This window comes from Cherax quadricarinatus, chromosome 2 (assembly GCF_038502225.1).
Source record: "Cherax quadricarinatus isolate ZL_2023a chromosome 2, ASM3850222v1, whole genome shotgun sequence".
Classification (NCBI taxonomy): domain Eukaryota; kingdom Metazoa; phylum Arthropoda; class Malacostraca; order Decapoda; family Parastacidae; genus Cherax; species Cherax quadricarinatus.
Window position 1 is genome coordinate 25,887,407 of NC_091293.1, and position 24,000 is coordinate 25,911,406.

Here is a 24,000-nt window from a genome sequence, read left to right on the forward strand (position 1 = left end):
GCACAGAAGACCACAGACAGAGTATAGGCTAGGTGGCCAAAGACTGCAAACCTCACTCAAGGAGAAAGATCTTGGGGTGAGTATAACACCGAGCATGTCTCCGGAAGCACACATCAATCAGATAACTGCTGCAGCATATGGGCGCCTGGCAAACCTGAGAACAGCATTCCGACACCTTAGTAAGGAATCATTCAAGACACTGTACACCGTGTATGTCAGGCCCATACTGGAGTATGCAGCACCTATTTGGAACCCGCACTTGATAAAGCACGTCAAGAAACTAGAGAAAGTACAAAGGTTTGCAACAAGGTTAGTTCCAGAGCTAAGGGGAATGTCCTATGAAGAAAGATTAAGGGAAATCGGCCTGACGACACTGGAGGACAGGAGGGTCAGGGGAGACATGATAACGACATATAAAATACTGCGTGGAATAGACAAGGTGGACAAGGACAGGATGTTCCAGGGAGGGGACACAGAAACAAGAGGCCACAATTGGAAGTTGAAGACACAAATGAGTCAGAGAGATAGTAGGAAGTATTTCTTCAGTCATAGAGTTGTAAGGCAGTGGAATAGCCTAGAAAATGACGTAGTGGAGGCAGGAACCATACACAGTTTTAAGACGAGGTTTGATAAAGCTCATGGGGCGGGGAGAGAGAGGGTCTATTAGCAACCGGTGAAGAGGCGGGGCCAGGAGCTAGGACTCGACCCCTGCAACCACAAATAGGTGAGTACAAATAGGTGAGTACACACACACACACACAGCTGGGTCTTGACCCCTGCAACTACAATTAGGTGAGTACATACACACACACACACACACACACACACACACACACACACACACACACACACACACACACACACACACACACACGCACACAAGGCACTGTACACCGTGTATGTCAGGCCCATACTGGAGTATGCAGCACCTGTTTGGAACCCGCACTTGATAAAGCACGTCAAGAAACTAGAGAAAGTACAAAGGTTTGCGACAAGGTTAGTTCCAGAGCTAAGGGGAATGTCCTATGAAGAAAGATTAAGGGAAATCGGCCTGACGACACTGGAGGACAGGAGGGTCAGGGGAGACATGATAACGACATATAAAATACTGCGTGGAATAGACAAGGTGGACAAAGACAGGATGTTCCAGGGAGGGGACACAGAAACAAGAGGCCACAATTGGAAGTTGAAGACACAAATGAGTCAGAGAGATAGTAGGAAGTATTTCTTCAGTCATAGAGTTGTAAGGCAGTGGAATAGCCTAGAAAATGACGTAGTGGAGGCAGGAACCATACACAGTTTTAAGACGAGGTTTGATAAAGCTCATGGAGCGGGGAGAGAGAGGGCCTAGTAGCAACTGGTGAAGAGGCGGGGCCAGGAGCTAGGACTCGACCCCTGCAACCACAAATAGGTGAGTACAAATAGGTGAGTACACACCACACACACACACACACACAAGGCAAGAGTACGACGAGAGCAATAGAGCGATGGTTGACACTGGCTGCAGTGGCCAGAAGAGCTCATGCATGCAGGGCAAAGCTCCTGATCATGGGTGACTTAACCACAAGGAGATCGATTGGGAGAACTTGGAGCCACATGGGGGCCAAGATACATGGAGGGCTAAGATGATGGAGGTGGTACTGGAAAACTTCATGTACCAACACGTAAGGGACACTACAAGAGAGAGAGAAGAGGATGAACCAGCAAGACTGGGCTTAGTATTCACCTTGAGTAGTGCAGATATGTAGGACATCACATATGAAAGACCCCTTGGGGCCAGCGATCATGTGGTTTTGAGCTTCGAATACACAGTAGAGCTACAAGTGGAGGGGGAAGCAGGGAGGCCAGGACAAATGAAACCAAACTACAGGAAACGGGACTACACAGTAATGAGGAACTTCCTGAATGAGGTTCAGTGGGACAGAGAACTGGCAGGGAAGCCAGTTAATGAGATGATGGAATATGTAGCAACAATGTGCAAGGAGGCTGAGGAGAGGTTTGTACCCAAGGGTAACAGGAATAATGAAAAAGCCAGGATGAGCCCATGGTTCACCCAAAGATGCAAGGAGGCAAAAACCAAGTGTGCTAGGGAATGGAAAAAATATAGAAGGCAAAGGACCCAGGAGAATAAGGAGAGCAGTCGTAGAGCCAGAAACGAATATGCACAGATAAGAAGGGAGGCCCAACGTCAATATGAAAACGACATAGCAGCAAAAGCCAAATCTGACCCGAAGCTGTTATACAGCCACATCAGGAAGAAAACAACCGTCAAGAACCAGGTAATCAGGCTAAGGAAGGAAGGAGGAGAGACAACAAGAAATGACCGTGAAGTATGTGAGGAACTCAACAAGAGATTCAAAGAAGTGTTCACAGAGGAGACAGAAGGGGCTCCAGAAAGACGGAGAGGTGGGGTACACCACCATGTGCTGGACACAGTACACACAACCGAGGAAGAAGTGAAGAGGCTTCTGAGTGAGCTAGATACCTCAAAGGCAATGGGGCCAGATAACATCTCTCCATGGGTCCTGAGAGAGGGAGCAGAGGCGCTATGTGTACCCCTAACAACAATATTCAATACATCTATCGAAACAGGGAGATTGCCTGAGGCATGGAAGACAGCAAATGTAGTCCCAATCTTTAAAAAAGGAGACAGACATGAAGCACTAAACTACAGACCAGTGTCACTGACATGTATAGCATGAAAAATCATGGAAAAGATTGTCAGGAGAAGAATGGTGGAACATCTAGAAAGGAATGATCTCATCACCAGCAGCCAACATGGTTTCAGAGACGGGAAATCCCGTGTCACAAACCTACTGGAGTTCTATGACATGGTGACGGCAGTAAGACAAGAGAGTGAGGGGTGGGTAGATTGCATTTTCTTGGGCTGCAAGAAGGCGTTTGACACAGTACCACACAAGAGATTAGTGCAAAAACTGGAGGACCAAGCAGGGATAACAGGGAAGGCACTGCAATGGATCAGGGAATACTTGTCAGGAAGACAGCAGCGAGTAATTGTACGTGGCGAGGTGTCAGAGTGGGCACCTGTGACCAGCGGGGTCCAACAGGGGTCAGTCCTAGGACCAGTGCTGTTTCTGGTATTTGTGAACGACATGACGGAAGGAATGAACTCCGAGGTGTCCCTGTTTGCAGATGACGTGAAGTTGATGAGAAGAGTTCATTCGATCGAAGACCAGGCGGAAATACAAAGGGATCTGGACAGGCTGCAGACCTGGTCCAGCAACTGGCTCCTGGAGTTCAATCCCACCAAGTACAAAGACATGAGGATTGGGGAAGGGCAAAGAAGACGGCAGACGGAGTACAGTCTAGGGGGCCAGAGACTACAAACATCACTCAAGGAGAAAGATCTTGGGGTGAGTATAACACCAGGCACATCTCCTGAAGCGCACATCAACCAAATAACTGCTGCAGCATATGGGCGCCTGGCAAACCTCAGAACAGCATCCCGACATCTTAATAGGGAATCGTTCAGGACCCTGTACACCGTGTACGTTAGGCCCATATTGGAGTATGCGGCACCAGTTTGGAACCTACACCTAGCCAAGCATGTTAAGAAACTATAGAAAGTGAAAAGGTTTGCAACAAGACTAGTCCCAGAGTTAAGAGGCATGTCCTATGAGGAGAGGTTAAGGGAAATCAACCTGACGACACTGGAGGACAGGAGAGATAGGGGAGACATGATAACGAGTTACAAAATGCTGAGAGGAACTGGCAAGGTGGACAAAGACGGATGTTCCAGAGACTGGACACAGCAACACGGGGACACAGTTGGAAGCTGAAGACACAGATGAATCAAAGGGATGTTAGGAAGTATTTCTTCAGCCACAGAGTAGTCAGTAAGTGGAATAGTTTGGGAAGCGATGTAGTGGAGGCAGGATCCATACATAGCTTTAAGCAGAGGTACGATAAAGCTCATGGTTCAGGGAGAGTGACCTAGTAGCGACCAGTGAAGAGGCGGAGCCAGGAGCTTGGACTCGACCCCTGCAACCTCAACTAGGTGAGTACAACTAGGTGAGTACACACACACACATACACACACACACACACACACACACACACACACACACACACACACACACACACACACACACACACACACATACACACATTTTTTAGTGGCAGGAAACGAAAAAAGAAAATGGAAGGAAATAACAAAAATAGTCCACCACCTTGGAGCCTTGTTGGACTGGAGGCGCAGCCAGTGGCCACCCATGGCCCTCCAGAATTATTACAACTACTGATGCCAATAACAAAATCCCCCCAACAAACACAGAATACAACCTCGTTCATATTTGCTAATATACAGGGCCTTAAGCCATCCACCAACAACAAAATACCTTTTATCAGTGGACTTCTAGTGGAGTCTAATGCAATGTTTGCAGCCTTCACAGAGACTCACACAAAAGATCACTTTGACAGTGAAATATGGATAAGTGGTTACAACCTTTTTAGATGCGACAGAAAAAACAGGCAACAAGGGGGGGTTGGCCTGTATGTCAAAGAGTCCCTTATCTGCACGGAGTTGCTGAACACCACAAATGAGGTAGTTGAAGTTCTATCAATAAAGATCGAGAACCAAAACCTAGTCATTGTGGTTGTATACAAGCCACCAGATGCAACCTCCCAACAGTTCAAGGAACAGCTACTGAAAATCGATTACTGTTTGGAAAACCTTCCAGCTCCATCCCCAAACATCTTACTGCTTGGTGATTTCAACCTAAGGCATACAAAATGGAAGAATGTAGCAAATAATGTTATAGCTGAAACAATCCCCGGAGGTAGCGCAGATGAAAGGCCACACACACATGAGCTACTAAGTCTCTGCGAAAAACACACCTTAAGCCAGCAGATAGTGGAGCCAACAAGACTAGAAAACACACTTGACCTTATCTTCACAAATAATGAGGACCTGATAAGAGACATAAGAATATCAAAAACAACTAATTCCGATCACAATCTAATCGAAGTCCAGACGTACATGCATAGGGGTCCTGAACAACAGAATGCATGTACCTGTGAAGGTGTCTTCACAAAATACAATTTCAACAACAAGAACATCAACTGGGACCAGGTAAACCATGTCCTAAACGAAACATGTTGGGAAGATGTCTTAAATGACATGGACCCAAACCAGTGCCTTGAAAGGATCAACTGCCTGGTAGCCGAAGCATGTTCTAGGCATATTCCCCTAAGAAAGAAGAAGAGCAGGAGTAAACTGGAGAGAAAAAGATGCTCCCTCTACAGAAGACGACGAAGAGTCACTGAGCTCCTCAGGAGTGCTAGAATATCTGATACACGAAGGGAGGCGCTGACCAGGGAAGTGGAAACTATCGAACTTAAGCTAAATGACTCTTACAGGAACCAGGAGAGGCAGGAGGAGCTTAAAGCTATTAGTGAAATTGAAAGAAATTCAAAATATTTCTTTTCATATGCCAAAAACAAGGCAAATACCACATCTAGTATCGGGCCCTTACTCAGACAGGATGGGACTTACACAGACGACAACAAGGAAATGAGTGAAATATTGAAATCCCAGTACGACTCTGTGTTTAGTGAACCACTAATCGGTCTGAGGATCGACGACCCAAATGATTTCTTCATGAATGAGCCTCAAAACTCCATAAATGTATGCCAGATTTCCGACATTACCCTAACTCCGATAGATTTCGAAAAAGCCATTGACAACATGCCTATGCACTCAGCCCCGGGCCCAGACTCGTGGAACTCTGTTTTCATTAAGAACTGCAAGAAACCCCTCTCGTGTGCCCTAAGTACACTATGGAGGAGGAGCTTGGACATGGGTGAAATTCCACAGTCACTTAAAACAACGGATATAGCCCCACTCCATAAAGGTGGCAGCAAAGCATTAGCTAAGAACTATAGACCAATAGCTCTGACATCCCACATCATAAAAATCTTTGAAAGAGTGCTAAGAAGCAGGATTGCAAATCACCTGGATTCCCAAAATCTGCACAATCCAGGGCAACATGGGTTCAGGGCAGGTCGCTCCTGCCTCTCACAACTACTGGATCACTATGACATGGCCTTGGATGCACTGGAAGAAAATCAGAATGCAGATGTAATATACACAGACTTTGCAAAAGCATTTGACAAATGCGATCATGGCGTAATAGCCCATAAAATACGTGCTAAAGGAATAACTGGGAAAGTGGGGAGATGGATCTTCAACTTCCTAACAAATCGAACACAAAGAGTAGTGGTCAACAGAGTTAAATCGGAGGCTGCCATAGTGAAGAGCTCTGTTCCACAAGGCACAGTACTCGCCCCCATCTTATTCCTTATCCTCATATCAGACATAAACAGAGATATACACCACAGCACCGTATCATCCTTTGCGGATGATACTAGGATCTGCATGAGGCTGTCATCTGCTGAGGACGCGGTTAACCTCCAAGAAGATATAAACAAAGTTTTCCAGTGGGCAACGGTAAACAATATGATGTTCAATGAGGACAAATTCCAAGTACTCCGTTATGGAAAACTGGAGGAGATAATAACTAGAACAGAGTATACTACTGACTCCGGCCATACAATAGAGCGGAAAAATAATGTAAGGGACCTGGGAGTAGTAATGTCTGAGGATCTCACTTTCAAGGATCACAACAGTGCCACGATCGCACGTGCAAAGAAAATGATAGGATGGATAATGAGAACTTTCAAAACGAGAGATGCCAAGCCCATGATGATCCTTTTCAAATCACTTGTTCTCTCTAGGCTGGAATACTGCTGTACATTAACATCTCCATACAAAGCAGGTGAAATCGCAGATCTAGAGAGTGTACAGAGATCCTTTACTGCACGTATAAGTTCTGTCAAGCACCTTAACTACTGGGAACGCTTGGAAGCACTTGACTTGTACTCGTTGGAACGCAGGAGGGAGAGATATATCATAATCTACACTTGGAAAATCTTGGAAGGAATGGTCCCAAATCTGCACACAGAAATCACTCCCTACGAAAGTAAAAGACTGGGCAGGCGATGCAAAATGCCGCCAATAAAAAGTAGGGGCGCCATTGGTACACTAAGAGAAAACACCATAAGTGTCCGGGGCCCAAAACTGTTCAACAGCCTCCCATCAAGCATTAGGGGAATTGCTAATAAACCCCTGGCTGCCTTCAAGAGAGAGCTGGACAGATACCTAAAGTCGGTGCCGGATCAGCCGGGCTGTGGCTCGTACGTCGGACTGCGTGCGGCCAGCAGTAACAGCCTAGTTGATCAGGCCCTGATCCATCGGGAGGCCTGGTCGTGGACCGGGCCGCGGGGGCGTTGATCCCCGGAATAACCTCCAGGTAACCTCCAGGTAACACACGCACACACACACACACATACACACACACACACACACACGCACACACACACACACATACACACACACACACATACACACACACATACACACACACACACACACACACACACATACACACTCACACACACACACACACACACACACACATCAGCTGTGAATACAGCAAATATTATAATGGTTCTGGTTATGACAATAATAAGAAAAAACGTGTGAATACCATCGTATTGATGGAACTGGATCAGTGACAAAACTGGAATGTATAAGTAGAGCATAATAAAATCGTGTTATAGACATCGTACATTGTCAAATACAGCACGAAGATTCAGCTACTCCTGTCAACCACGACTGTCAACCACGACTGTCAACTACGCTTGCAAGTTCAATTCTTACCTATCATGTAGATGAAGGCGGAAGGCTAATGACTTCCATAAATTTTGTATGACTCATTAAAGTTTTGTGGTGGGAAACGTATGCATGTTTTAGAGAATTTTTCCTGTATCGGGGGTTAGTTGGGAGAGTATGTACTTGTGTTAACGGATTTATGATGTAGATAACTCGTTTATACGACTAATGTGAACGTTGTGATTAATGGATATATTTTTTAGTGAACATTCTTTCTCTTGAACTGAACCTTTGTCATAGCAATATTATGTAAACTACACCTGTAAGGCTGAGTTTCAATGTTTATATACTTCATTTTTGACGCTGGTACTGAGTGTTATCTGTACGTAATGTCATTCTTAGGTTTATTGTGAAATAGGCTCAAGTTTACCCTTTCTTTTTTATTGTTGTTTTGTTTTGAGATGTGCATCGCGTTTTGAGGTGTTAATTTGTTATTTATGAAATGTGTTATGGTTGTTTATGTTAGGATATACACCTTTTTTATTGTCTGGTATATGGTGCTTGTCCTTCATGCATTACCCTGACAAAAGGGTTTGTCTCTTTTACTTTATATAATGTGCTCACGCTGTGGAAGAGGGTGTTTAAGATTTATTAAGTATAAGTGAATGCTTGAGATTTTGTTTTAATAAGATTATGATGTAGGTCATTCTTTTTATTGACTAATGTGAAGGTTGTGAGCGTTAGCCACATGTCACAGTCATATTTGCGAGTGTATATATGTAACCTCTTTGTGTCAGTTAAATTGTATTATAATTTTGTAAGTGTATGTTCTGTAGGATTGACGATCATACTGTACTCTTTTTAAATATTTTATTTTATGTTAAGATGTAATGTTTTTTAAATAAACAAAAAATTCTTACCGATATGTGGATATGGTTGGTGTTTATTTTTTGTGTCTGGCCCAACTGGTTGTACAGGATCACTCTGTCCCTACCTGTGAGTGCTAGCAGATAACATAGTGGCAGCCCTGACACATTGTTTAGTAAGGCATTAAGATAAATAGAATTCAATTTTCAATGAAGAGTGTATCATATTATCTCATGTGCGCTAGTATAATGTAATACTAATTATTGTATGTAATTAGGAACAGAAAGAAGAAACATTTAGAAAAGTTAAGCAGCAGTCTAGCATAATATAAACAGCGACTAACTTTTAAAAATTGCTGAGTGTACCTATGGGTGGTTTTTAAAAGCTTTCATATCATCGACATCATGCCTAACCCTTCTAGGGTAGAGTAGGTGCCTGAGCCCGAGCCTTTAGCTCATAAGACTGTCATTCCCATTTGCCCCCTTGGGGCGGGGATGGCAGACCAGAGAGGCCTAGCTTGTGGCTAGGCCTGGGGACAGTTGGTCCCAAAGATGAGGAGGTACTTGCGCCTCCTCCCATGGGAGACTTAGGTCTCAGACACTCCCTAAAGAGGGAGCCAAGGCCGGGCCACCACTTGGAAAAGGCCCGGGCCGGGAGAATAGCGGCTAATATTTAATAATAATAATAATAATAAAGCTTTCATATGTATCAGCAATGATATAGTAATAATTGTTGATACATAATTAATCAGAATTAGTGCAACAGATAATTCTATAAACTTTAAAACAAGTGGTGTAGCCTGGCATATTATAAACAGTGATTTTCTTTTTTAAATACATGGAAAATGCTGAGTGGACTGTTGTTGTTTCTATAAAAGAAATATCTCATGTACACCAGTAAGTATTATAATAGTAAATATTAGCATATATTAAAAAGGAATTGAGTGAATAATAATTCTATAATCTTCAAAAGAGTAGTGTAGCCTAGCGTGATAAACTGACTCCCCCTCCACCCGTTTTTTTTTTTTCAAAGAGAAGCGAATAAACATACACAAAAAACGCACACACACACACACACATACACACACACACACACACACACACACACACACACACACACACACACACACACACAGATGAGTCAGAGGGATGATAGGATGTATTTCTTTAGCCAGAGAGTTGTTAGGAAGTGGAATAGTCTGGCAAACGATGTAGTGGAGGCAAGAACCATACATAGTTTTAAGACGAGGTATGATAAAGCTCATGGAGCAGGGAGAGGGAGGACCCAGTAGCGGCCAATGAAGAGGCGGGGCCAGGAGCTGAGTCTCGACCCCCTGCAACTACAATTAGGTGAGTACAATTAGGCGAGTACACACACACACACACAATCTACACACAAAAAAATCTCACTATCTCACACACACTCACATTAACAAATTAGCACATAACCTCCCTACCCCCACACACAATTTTACATAAAGATGCAGGAACATTCGCTGCCTGACCACGGTAGAGTGCGGTTGTGCTCTGCACCCCTCTGCTGTTTTCAGGCGAGCTACCTTGTACCAACATGGCGCTGAGTGTGAGGAGGCGCGTGAACACCATCGGAAAAGAGCTGCTTCGTGGGGCAATTTCACCCACTTCAGCACAGATGTTACTCCCGATTATCATTAGGGAGACGATGGTATCCAGGACGATGAGGTGTATGGTGGTGCCCTGAATGGGTCATACAGATTCTTCGTCAACCTGAATTCCACGTCCATTGTAGGAGTCTTTGGTGACGAGATTCCAAGACGTGAGTCTTGACGCTACTCCAGCTGTGAAGGTGCGTTTGATCGACGTATCTCGCCACTTTACATGGGTAAAGATTCGTAATGTCCCATTTGAGGCAGATGAGGCTGACATCAGGAGTGTTTTCGAGGTATATGGGACCGTACATCTGGCACAGCAGGGCAACTGGACGGCTGGTGCTTACATGGGCCGTCTGGAGGGAACCTTTTCCCTGAAAATGACTCTGAGACATCCCATTCCGTCTTACGTCGTGTTGGAGGACTTCAGGAAGCAAGTTATGGTATCGTACGCATGACAGACGCACGTGCAGGTTGTGGGGGGTGTACGACCATATGGCGGCAGCGTGTGTGAAGCTGAGGAGGGCGCCTGCACAAACTGGTGAAGCACCAGTTACCAGTGTGGTAGATGTTGTTGAGAGCCCCACGCGAAAGCAAGGGCTTGAGCGCTTGTGGAGTGAAGTGGTAGAGGATCCCATAAAGGAGACTGGCGTGTGTGAGGCAAACTGTGACATAACAGAAGCTGTTACTAGGCAGGAGAAGAGTGCAGAAGTGCAAGTGCAGGAGGAGGTACAGGCTCTCGAGGAAGAGCTTCAGAAGTGTTGAGGACATTGACGCTGCCTGCTGAGGATGTTGTTCCTGAGCTGGTGAGAGGCACGGCATTGCCTGTGGAGGAATGTGTTGATAAAAACCATAGCAGGGATGACGGGCCAAGCAGTAAGCGTGAGTTGTCGCCATGTGCCGTGGTAACGCGGCATGGTGGAGGTTGAGGTTCATCGTGAGGGAGCCTCAGAAGACAACATGGCAGTGGTGGGCATCAAGAGATAGAGAGCGGCGCCGTCAGACTCAGATGATGTCCTGACGCCGGCGCAGAGGTCTGGGAGGAAGGAAGAGTATTGTCGAGATTGTCAGGATAAGAGGCATCGCAAGAAAGAGGATTGTTGATGGTGTGAAGCCCTGTGCTGGCTCTGGGGCAGGAGGCCCTGGGATGAATGAAGAGAGGAGGAAGGGTTGGAAACTATAAAGAGGCCTTAGATGTATGACTGTGAACGTAAATGGACTGTGTAATAGTGTGAGGAGGGAATGGTTTCGAATGTTTCTGTGTAAATATAGGGTGGATGTAGTGTTCCTGCAAGAACACAATTTCAAGGAGGGGAGAGAGCTGGAGGTGGTGGGATTTCAGGTCATTACTCTGCCATCTGCACGTCTGAAAGGTGGTGTGGGTATACTGATCAGGGAGGCGTTTGTGTTGATAAGAAGTGAGAGGGGAGGGTGTTGCATGTGGATAGGTGGTGGATTGGGCAGAGGGTAACCTTTGTAAGTGTGTATGCACTAGCTGAGAACGATGTGAAAGTAAAGTAGGAATTTGTATGTGATGACCTAGTTTTCTTCTTACCTGGTTTACCTGCGGTAGCCATCGTTGGTGGGGACTGGAACTGTGTTATCAGGAGGGCTGATGTGGAACCGAAAGGGGCGGGGCACATGTCGGCGGCCTTACGAGACCTCTTGAGGGATATTCAGTTGAAGGATGCAGTTGGAGGGGAAGTGTGGGAGGTAGAGCACACTTTCGTAAGGAGGGGTTATGCGGCTAGGTTAGATAGGGGATAGATAGGGGTCTCGGTAAAGTTTTTCCACACAATAGAGGTAGCTTATTCGGATCATAGGGTTATCGTGGCAGAGGTGGAATGGGAGTCACTGGCGGGTATCTCTAGGGGTTATTGGAAGTTAAATACGAGTGTGTTAGGAGATGAGGAGGGGATGGAGGGATTTACAACACTGTGGGAGGGCTTAAGTGCGGAGGTACATGGGGTGGAGGATGTGGTAACATGGTGGGATGGAGTGGCTAAAGAACGAATTAGGCAATATTACGTGAGAGAAGGGAAACAAATTAATTCTTTAAAATATGGGCTGGCCAACTATTTGGAGGACAGGTTAAAGGGTTGTTATGCGAGAGGGGCGGTGGCGGGTATTTACCCTTTGGATGACATACTGGCACTTAAGGGGAGGCTGCGCAAGATACAAGATGAGAGGTTCCAAGCAATGAGGGTAATGGCAGGCGTGGAAGTGGTGTTATGGGGCGATAGGCCTTCATCGTGTGTATTGCATAGGCAAAAGCAACAACAGCAGGCAACAGCTATTCCATGGTTGGAGGTTCATGAGTCGGTAGGTGGGTATATGGTGGGTCAGGTTATACACGCCACAGACGGAATGGGAGTGTTTGCGGACGAGTGGTATGGAAAGTATTGGCAAAGGGATGGGGTAGGTGCTGGGGTTTTAAAAACAGGTGTGTGAGAATGTGATATGTCAGTTGGGAAAAAGTTATAGGGAAGCATTGGGAGGGGAAATAACCGAGGGAGAAACGTGGAAGGCTTTAAGTGAAATGCGTAAGGGGAAGGCTCCAGGAATCGATGAACTCCCGGCTGAGTTTTCTCTACAGCACTGGGAGCTAATGAGGGTTTTTTTGGTTAGGTTATTAAATTTAATGAAGGAGAGGGGAGAGTTGGGAGAGAAGCAGGCAACAGCTGTAGTAGTATTGGCACCGAAGGGTAAGGGGCAACATACACTTAGGGACTACAGGGCAATATCGTTGTTATGCACAGATTATAAGCTGTTTGCCAAAATTTTGGGGAATCGGTTTAAATGCGTAGTGGGTCGAGTAGTATCGAGAACTCAGTTTGGGTTGCCAGGGAGGTCTATGGTGGAGGGAAATGGGTTCCTAAAGGATTTCGTGGAAGCAAAAGGGGGGGAGGGGGGTTTAGTGGCTTTAGACTGGCAGGGAGCATATGACAGAGTGGACTGAGAAGCACTGAGAGCCATCTTCAGGGGACAGGGGTTTGGGGAAGAAATAGTGGGATGGGTAGATGCTTTATATCACGGTGCAATGGCTAGGGTACAGATTACTGGGAGAGCTGGTGGGAAGATTGTAATGGAAAGGGGACTTCGACAGGGGTGTCCTGTGTCACAACTTTTATTTGCATGCATACAGGACCCCTTTTATAGGATGATGGAGAAGCGTATGTGCAGTAGAGGGATGAAGGGAGTGGAGTTGGGAGGGTTTGGCCAGTCTTAATTAATAGGGTATGTAGATGACACTACTGTTCTGGTTAGGGAGGGGATGTCAATGGATACCTTGGATGGGGTAGTACAATTGTTCTCGGATGCAACTGGTATGAGAGTGAATTCAGAAAAGTCCATGGTCATGGGGTTAGGAGCTTGGGCTGGGAGGGTTGAATGGGGTAGTTCAGTCGTGGGAAGGCGGGTGAATTTGTTAAAAATTTGTGGTCTTATCTATGCAGACGATCTGGATGTCGCACGCAGGGAAAACTCCATTAGGTAGGTGAATAGGATTCAGGGGCGATTGAGTGCATTGAGGCCTTATCAGTTTTTAAGAAAGGAGACAGACAGGTAGCATTAAACTACAGACCAGTGTCACTGACATGTATAGTATGGAAATTCATGGACAAGATTATCAGAAGAGTGGTGGAGCACATTGAAAGGATTAGGCTCATACATAACAACCAGTACGGCTTCAGGGATGGGAAAGTCTGTGTCAGAAATCTACTAAAGTTCTACGATAAGAAAACAGAAGACAGGAAAGAGAGGAATGGGTTGATTGCATCTTTTTGGATTGCAAGAAGGCTTTTGACAAGGTGCCACACAATAGACCGGTTTAAAAATTAGAGGAGCAGGCAGGAATAGTAGTGAAAGTACCGCAATGGATCAGGGAATACCTGACAGGAAGGAAACAACGAGTGTTGGTACGTGACGAAGTGTCAGAGTTGGCGCATGTGTCGAGTGGGGTTCCACAAGGATCAGTCCTAGGTCCGATGCTGTTTCTTGTATACGTGAATGATATGATGGAAGGAATAGATTCAGAAGTGTAGCTGTTCGTTGATGATGTAAAACTGATGAGGAGAATACAAGCGAGTGAGGATCAGTTAAGATTACAAGGGAATCTGAAACGGCTACAAATCTGGTCCGACAAATTGCACCTGGAGTTTAACCCCAGCAAGTGCAAAGTCATGATGATTGGGGAAGGACAAAGAAGACTGCAGATGGAGTATAAGTTAAGGGATCAAAGATGCAAACTTCACTTAAAGAAAGGGATCTTGGAGTAAACATTATAATGAATATGTCTCCAGCAGCACACATCATTCAATAACTGCTGCAGCATATGGGTGCTTGACAAACCTGAGAATAGCATTTCGGAATCTGAGTAAGGAGTCATTCACGACACTGTACACCGTGTATGTCAGGCCTATACTCGAGTATGCAGCACCAGTATGGAATCCAGCCTAGCAAACATGTCAAGAAAATGGAGAAAGTGCAAAAGTTTGCAAAAAGATTAGTCCCGGAACTGAGGGGTATATCTTACGAGGAGAGGTTAAGGGAACTCAATCTGATGACACTAGATGATAGGAGGGATAAGGGCGACACGGTAATGACATATAAAATGCTGAGGGGAACTGACAAGGTATACAGGGCTCGAATATTTCAGAGATGGGACGCAGGAACAAGGGGCCACAATTTGAAGTTGAAAACCCAGATGAGTCATAGGGATGTTTGGAAGTATTTCTTTAGCCTAAGAGTTGTCAGGAAGTGGAATAAGCTGGAGAGTAAAGTAGTGGAGGAAAGTTCCATACATAGTTTTAATAAGAGGTATGATAAGGCTCATGAAGCAGGGAGAGAGTGACTTAGCATTGACCAGTTAAGAGGCGGGGCCAGGAATTATGACTCAACCCCTGCAACCACATGTAGGTAAGAAAACATATGTGAGTCACTAGTGCAACAGCCCAGCAGGGCTCCCCGAATCTTAGTGTTTTTAAAGCCTATTGAGTTTCTAGTTCGTGACAGGGTCAACGAATAACCCCACAGACAGGCGAGAAACAACGTTTCGAAAGTGAGAAAGGGAGGGGGAAAACCACAATTTCAGAGAAAATTTGCCTTGAGCCTCACTGCTAGAAGCAGTAAGGGCCACTAGTTTCAATAATTATACAAATAACAGGTTAATGACGACCCCCAAAAACAGAGACAAGTGTGAAGACAGATAGTGAGTGAGCAAGATAGCATACAGCGAGCAAGAAAAGATAAACAAAATGTACAAAAAAAAAAAAAAGACTGGGATTATGGCAGTACTCCCAGGCATCCGAGGCATCTGTAACAGCCAGGCTGTGTCACAAAATAAGGAAAGAAATGTAAATCCAGCAGGGAAACTGAAAACATTGGAGGGAGGTGTGGAGATATATACACGATGGTGCAACAGTGATTAAATAGCAGTTAAGGATTTTGTGAAGACCAGTGCAGTACAAGAAGCACTGGCAGAAAGGATTGAGAGCAAAATGGAACAGGAATGGGCTGAAAGGCTAAATGAGTTTTGCAAGACAGTGGTCGAGACGATATATACAGAGACAAAGAAGTGGGAGTTATGAGTTCTTGCTGCTAAGGCAAGGGTGCAGAGACTGGAAGATGAACTGGACGTGTTGAAGTGGAATATAGAGGTTAGGACCGATTGGAGCAAGGAGCTGGGTGAAGGAACAACAGCAAACAATGAAAGGATTAAAGGAGGGGAAAGAGCAAAGAAGTTCCTCAGAGAAATGATGCCAGGCCACTGGGGTATCTGGGAGACGATAAGGGAAAGAAGGAGATACTTAAATCGGATCCAGAAATATGAGGGAAACAAAATGGGATGTGGAAAGAGAGAGGACACATTATTCATGGGCTCCATGAGGCAGAAGGGAAGACATGCTGAAAGACAGGGGGAGATAAAAGAAATCAAAATCATCATTGAGGTAACAGGAGAGGACACAACTCAACTGACAAATTTTCAGAGACTTGGGTGGTACTCAAGGGAAAAGAACCACTCAATCAAATTGACATTTAAGATAGAAATGATATGAAACAAAATCCTGCAGTGGAAGCCACTGTTAATAGGTTCCCAAAAATACCAGCAAGTGTACCTCAACTATGACACAACACAAAAAGAAAGGGAACAACTGAGAGAAAGAATAAGAATGCACCAAAGGCAGGAAGGGGGGACAGGACAGGTACCAGCAGATGAGAGCACAGCCTCGAAGGGAACAGCAAACATAACCACCCATGGATCCACCCACAGCATTCCCTCGACCCCTACCACTATATGCCAACCAAAGACAGTAACACTCCACACCAACAGTAACAGTCCATACTCCATACCCACAGTCCTCACCACCCTCAGGACTAAAACTGCCACATCAGCTGACTATCATAATATCCAAACTTGCCTACCACACCCACAGCCAACATCAACTCCTCCCACCACCCAGGAAGCTGAAAAATGTGGTACACCAACACAGATAGAATTACAAATAAAAGAGAAGGGTAGCAGGAATCAACCATTGAGGTATCCCCAAACATCATAGAAATCATAGAGACAAAGCTCATGGAAATTATAACAGACACGATCTTCTTATCTTGCTATCAGATCCTGAGGAAAGACGGGGGAGGAGGAGTTGCACTGCTCATCAAAAACCAATGGAGTTTTGTAAAGTAAAAGGACACAAGTGCAACTAATGTGACATTTTATTGTGGCAACGTTTCGCTCTCCAGGAGCTTTGTCAAGCCGTTACAAACAGAACATGGACACAGAGGGTATATATAGGCTCAGAGTGAGGTGCAATACTAGTGGTAGTAGTAGTAGTAGTAGTGACATAAGTTGTAGTAGTAGTAATACAATAGGGTAGGAATATAAACACATATGCAGTATAATGTGATCCTTTATTGACAACGTTTCACCCACACAGTGGGCTTTTTCAAGTCACACACAGATCTGAACATCAAAATGGTATACAATACCGACAGGTTGTTAGGTAAGACACATATGCAACAGTTAGACAACTTTATTCCGAAACGTTTCGCCTACACAGTAGGCTTCTTCAGTCGAATACAGAAAATAGGCAGGAACAGTAGAGATGTGAAGACGATGTAATCAGTCCATCACCCTTGTAGTCGTAGAATTTGAGGTTGTCAGTCCCTCGGCCTGGAGAAGTTCAGTTCCATAGTCAGGAACTATCTGAAGATCAAGCGACAGTGCGGAGACTTAAATACTGTCGGAAGGAGAGGTGCAGAGTAGTAGTAGTAGTAGTAGTGAGAATGTCATGTCCCTCTCAGATCCAACACTTCTCACTTGAAAAGCTTGTCCAAGGTGTTTTCTGTACCAAGAGGCCATGTGTTGCAGTGTCTGACAAGATGAACATCAAAATGGTATACAATACAATTCTTCGGTGAAAATAAATGGTATAAAATACCGACACAATGGAAATATAAACACAAATGCAGTATAATGTGATCCTTTATTGACAACGTTTCACCCACACAGTGGGCTTTTTCAAGTCACACACGGATCTACCTGGGGTTGGAAGGTACGAGAGTATTTATAGTCATGTTGAGGTCAGGTGGAGAATGCTGCAGCTGATGATCTACCGGGTGGGGTTATAGAGTCTTGGGTAGCTTGGCAGGGGTATTGGACAAGTTTTGAGTAGACCTTCTGCAGTGTTCTATGTTCTTATGTGGGATAGCGATGAAGAAGTTTATTGGCGAGTGGTTCAGCTATGTTATAGAAGCCATTGTTCTGGTTGAAATTGTTGGTTGTAGAGATGAGCGATGATTCCAGGATTCTTCTGTATTGAGTGTTGTCTTCTGTGGCTATAAGTCTTGAGTTTCTGTAGTTAACTAAATGGTTGTGTGAATTGCGATGTTGTACACAGGCATTCCTTGTATCGTCAGTCCTGCTTGCATATTGGTGTTCTGAAATACGTGTTTGGAGGTCTCTTGATGTTTCGCCCACATATAATTTGTTGCAGTCATTACAAGGGATTATGTATACCCCTGCAGAGGATGGAGGCTTGTCCTGTCTACTACTGGTGATGTCCTTGATGGTCGTGGTTGTGGAGGTAGATACTTGGAATGATGTTTTGGCAAAGATGTTGGAAACATGTTTGGCAATGGAGTTGGTTGGGAGGACTATGTATCTCTTCTCGGCAGTGTCTTCTCTGGGTGTGTTGAAGATGTTTAATGCCCGCCGTCTGCAGTCTCTGATGAAGTGACGAGGATAGTGGAGTTTAGAAAATACTTGTTGAATTATAGTGCATTCTTCCTCAAGGAACTCATTGCTGCAGATTCTGAGTGCACGTAGGAAGAAGCCTATAATTACACCACGTTTGGTTTTGGTGTCGTGGTGAGGTGACTTGAAGCAGACGGAGGCGGGATCATAGTGGTACCATCCACTAGTCGAAGTAGGTCTTTGTCCAAAGGCTGAACAAGCGTTGAAGAATTCTTTGTAAGAAGATCCCATGATGCTGCAGTGTCTGACAGTTGTGATGATTCATTTGATCTTCCCATTCCAGCCAGCGATTTCATCGACCTTGTTGAACTATGTGTTGGCTTTACGTGTAGTGAGGTGACTTGAAGCAGACGGAGGCGGGATCATAGTGGTACCATCCACTAGTCGAAGTAGGTCTTTGTCCAAAGGCTGAACAAGCGTTGAAGAATTCTTTGTAAGAAGATCCCATGATGCTGCAGTGTCTGACAGTTGTGATGATTCATTTGATCTTCCCATTCCAGCCAGCGATTTCATCGACCTTGTTGAACTATGTGTTGGCTTTACCTGTTTCTCTTTCGAAAATCACCTCTTTCAGCAGACTTTTGGACTACCCATGGGTTCGCCACTCAGTGCAGTCCTGGCGAACCTATACATGGAACATCTAGAAGCCGAACTTTTCTCCACCATTATTCCTTCGTCTGTCACCTGCCTCCGTTATGTTGACGACATTCTCCTCATAACTCCTAAACGCTTCAACGTTCAAGCTCTCCAAGACAAGCTCAACCAGGTCGAGCCTTCAATCCAGTTCACACTTGAAGAAGAAGTCGACAACACTCTTCCTTTCCTTGATGTTCTGCTCTGCAAAGCTGACAACGAACTTCGTTTTAAAGTCTATCGAAAACCCACCAACCAAAACGATCTTCTCCACTTCTACTCTCACCACGACACCAAAACCAAACGTGGTGTAATTATAGGCTTCTTCCTACGTGCACTCAGAATCTGCAGCAATGAGTTCCTTGAGGAAGAATGCACTATAATTGAACAAGTATATTCTAAACTCCACTATCCTCGTCACTTCATCAGAGACTGCAGACGGCGGGCATTAAACATTAAGACACTGCCGAGAAGAGATACATAGTCCTCCCAACCAACTCCATTGCCAAACATGTTTCCAACATCTTTGCCAAAACATCATTCCATTGTCTACCTCCACAACCACGACCATCAAGGACATCACCAGTAGTAGACAGGACAAGCCTCCATCCTCTGCAGGGGTATACATAATCCCTTGTAATGACTGCAACAAATTATATGTGGGCGAAACATCAAGAGACCTCCAAACACGTATTTCAGAACACCAATATGCAAGCAGGACTGACGATACAAGGAATGTCTGTGTACAACATCGCAATTCACACAACCATTTAGTTAACTACAGAAACTCAAGACTTATAGCCACAGAAGACAACACTCAATACAGAAGAATCCTGGAATCATCGCTCATCTCTACAACCAACAATTTCAACCAGAACAATGGCTTCTATAACATAGCTGAACCACTCGCCAAGAAACTTCTTCATCGCTATCCCACATAAGAACATAGAACACTGCAGAAGGTCTACTCAAAACTTGTCCAATACCCCTGCCAAGCTACCCAAGACTCTATAACCCCACCCGGTAGATCATCAGCTGCAGCATTCTCCACCTGACCTCAACATGACTATAAATACTCTCGTACCTTCCAACCCCAGGTAGATCCGTGTGTGACTTGAAAAAGCCCACTGTGTGGGTGAAACGTTGTCAATAAAGGATCACATTATACTGCATTTGTGTTTATATTTCCACAATTCTTCGGTACCGAAGAATCCTGGAATCAACGCTTATCTCTATAACCAACAATTTCAACCAGAACAACGGCTTCTATAACATAGCTGAACCACTCGCCAAGAAACTTCTTCATCGCTATCCCACATAAGAACATAGAACACTGCAGAAGGTCTACTCACAACTTGTCCAATACCCCCGCCAAGCTACCCAAGACTCTATAACTCCACCCGGTAGATCATCAGATGCAGCATTCTCCACCTGACCTCAACATTCTGAATATGACTATAAATACTCCCGTACCTTCCACCCCAGGTAGATCTGTGTGTGACTTGAAAAAGCCCACTGTGTGGGTGAAACCTTGTCAATAAAGGATCACATTATACTGCATATGTGTTTATATTTCTACTGTGTCGGTATTTGATACCATTTATTTCCAATACAATAGGGTAGAACAATTAACTTCTACATGAGTAAAAGGATATAAAAGCTATTACTTGGGTAACATAAAAATAGGTTAGACAAACATAGACTGGATAGAGAAGGCCTGTTTCAGTGTTCACTCTCTGTAATGTGCTTTGTGTAGTATTAACAGGAGAGACTATGTGATGGCAGGGTTTACTGTTTTCAGGAGGATTCTTGCTAAGACTTCACAGATGGTGAAGCTGCCTTTGTTTTGTTTGATTGTATTCGAAACAGCGATTAGTGCTGACTCGAGGCACTTGCGTCTGCGGAAATTAGTTTCTTTGATCACTAATTGCGCGTCCCTGAATTTCATGGGATGATTGGAGGAATTTCGGTGTTGTACACAGGCGTTGTTCAAGTTATCGTTCCTACATGCGTAAATGTGTTCATTGAGGCGGGTGTCGAGGTTTCTTGCTGTTTCACCTACATAAATCTTGTCGCAGCCTCCACAGGGTGTAGTGTAAACTCCTGCATTGGCTGGTTTGTGGTGCTTTGATTTTGTCCTGGTTAGATCCTTTATTGAAGTGCTGGAAGCGATGGCGACTCTGGTGTTAGCTTGTGAAAGTACTTTAGAAACTTTCAGTGCAACCTGGCTGTTGGGAAGAATTATAACTTTGCTACTACTTGTTACCCAAGTAATAGCTTTTATATCCTTTTACTCATGTACGAGTTAATTGCTCTACCCTATTGTATTACTGCTACTACTATAACTTATGTCACTACTACTACTACTACCACTAGTATTGCACCTCATTCAGAGCCTATATATACCCTCTGTGTCCATGTTCTGTTTGTAACGGCTTGACAAAGCTCCTGGAGAGAGAAACGTTGCCACAATAAAATGTCACATTAGTTGCACTTGTGTCCTTTTACTTTACATATTGTCGGTAATTCTACCAACATTATTACAATGGAGTTTTGAGGAGATGGAAGGACTAGTCAGAGAGGTATCGGATGACTACATAGTAGGAACACTTCATATTGGGGGCCCATAAGTAATGATAGTGGGGATGTACAACATGCCACTGAACAGCAAGAAACCAAGACACGAATACGATGAGAGCAGCAGTGTGATAGTGGATACACTAGCCGAGGTTGCCAAAAAGGCCCACATGAGCAGGCCAAAGCTACTCTTCATGGGGGATTTCAACCATAAGGAGATTAACTGGGAGAATCTGGAACCACATGAGGGACCGGAGATGTGGAGAACCAAAATGTTGGAGGCAGTGCTGGAAAACTTCACATACCAACATGTTAAGGACACAACCAGAGAGAAAGGAGATGATGAACCAGCAGTTCAAACAAGGGATATTACACACATGGCCTTGAGTTTCGAATACATAATAGATTTAACAATGGAGAGTGAAGGAGCACGCAAAGGGGGAAACCAAACATCCAAAAATGGACTACACAAGTATGAGTCAATTTCTACACGAGGTGCAGTGGGTGTAGAGAGAAGATTACCAGGAAAAAGAATGGTGGGGCACCTAGAAAGGAAGACTAATACATGACAACTATCACAGCTTCAGGGAAGGAAAATCCTGCATCACAAACCTACTGGAGTTCTATGGCAAGGTAACAGAAGTAAGTCAGGGTAAAGGGGAAAAGGTGGATTGCATCTTCTTGGACTGTAAAAAGGCTTTTGACACAGTACTGCACAAGAGACTGTTTGAAAAGCTAGAGAAGCAGGCAGAAATAGGAAGAAAAGTACTACAGAGGATCAAGGAATACCTGACCGGAAGGAAACAAAGTATGCTGGTATGAGATGAGGTGTCAGAGTGGGTGCATATGTCGAGTGGGGTACCACATACGTCAGTCCTAGGTCCGGTGCTGTTTCTCGTATACGTGAATAACATGACAGAAGGGAGTCAGTTGTATCCCTGTTTGCAAACGATGCGTAACTAATAAGGAGAATACAAGCGGACGAGGATCAGGTAAGCCTACAAGGAGATATGGACAGGCTCCAAGCCTCGTCCAACAAATGGCTCAGGGAGTTTAACCACTGCAAATGCAAAGTTATGAAACTTGGGGAAGGACGAAGGTGACCGCAGATGGAGTACAGCCTAAGAAGTCAAAGGCTTCAAAACTCACTCAAGGAAAAGGATCTTGGAGTGAGCAGCATACCGAGCACATCTGAGGAGCACATCAACCAACGGAATGCAGCACACGGGCGCCTGGCAAACCTGAGAATAGCGTTTCGTGTACGTCAGGCCCAAATTGGAGTATGCAGCACCAGTATGAAAACCAGACCTGGTCAAAGATGTCAAGAAATTAGAGAAATTGCAAAGGTCTGTAGCAAGACTTGTCCAAGAGCTGAGGAGTTTGACCTACGAGGAGAGGTTAAGGGAACTCAACCTGACAACACTGGAGAACAGGAGGGATAAGTGGGACAAGATAACAACATATAAAATATTGAGAGAGGACTTGACAGGGTGGACAGGGACAGAATGCTTCAGAGATGGGACAGCAACAAGGGTTACAAAACTCAGATGAATTACAAGGATGTTAGGAAGTACTTTTTCAACCATAGAGTTGTCAGGAAGTGTAACAATCTGGAGAGTTATGTAGGATCCATACATAGTGTTAAGAAGAAGAATGCTAAAGTTCATGGAGCAGGGAGAGTGTGGAACTAGTAGCAACCTGTAACCATGCGGGGCCAAGAGCTATGACTCGACCCATGCAACCACAATTAGGTGTACAATAAAGTGAAACAATCGTGTGACCAGTGAGAGAAATACAGTGAATAGGGTACATTATTAACGAGAAGAAATTGAGGTGGATCTATGCCAGGACGTCACATCGAGCTGGACAATCTACAGGCTGCTACAGCTGCACTACAAGTACTGTATCCACTTATGAGTGGTTGTTTGGGTGTGGGGTTCCAGGTTCCAATTAACTGCCAAGCTGAATGTGAATGGTCTAACTCTCATAGCACGATAAAGAATAGGCACTCAAGTATTCAATAAGGAATAGTAATTGGTAATCCATTGAACAAGGCAATTAACTTACTATAAGCTAGGTGGCAGGTCAAGCATAGGCAACATTGTAAGTAGGTGAGCATCAAGTCCCAGGAGGGTGGAGTCAGGTCACAAGAGGTTGTGGACACAAGCGACCACTGATAATCCACATTACACTCCAAGCACAAGCCACCTACTTTTCAGACACATAATAAACCCACACATAATTCGACACATAATTACACACACACACACACAAACACACACACACACACACACACCACCTACCCCCCCTAACCATCCCTCCCTCACACACACACACACACACACC

At 44.7% G+C, this 24,000-nt stretch overlaps 1 protein-coding gene across 2 annotated transcripts in view; it reads right to left on the minus strand.

Moving 5' to 3' along the window:
- LOC128706505 (uncharacterized) overlaps positions 1-24,000 on the minus strand; it is a 97,543-nt gene that overhangs the window by 64,568 nt on the left and 8,975 nt on the right. The gene's annotated exons all lie outside the window — the stretch shown is intronic.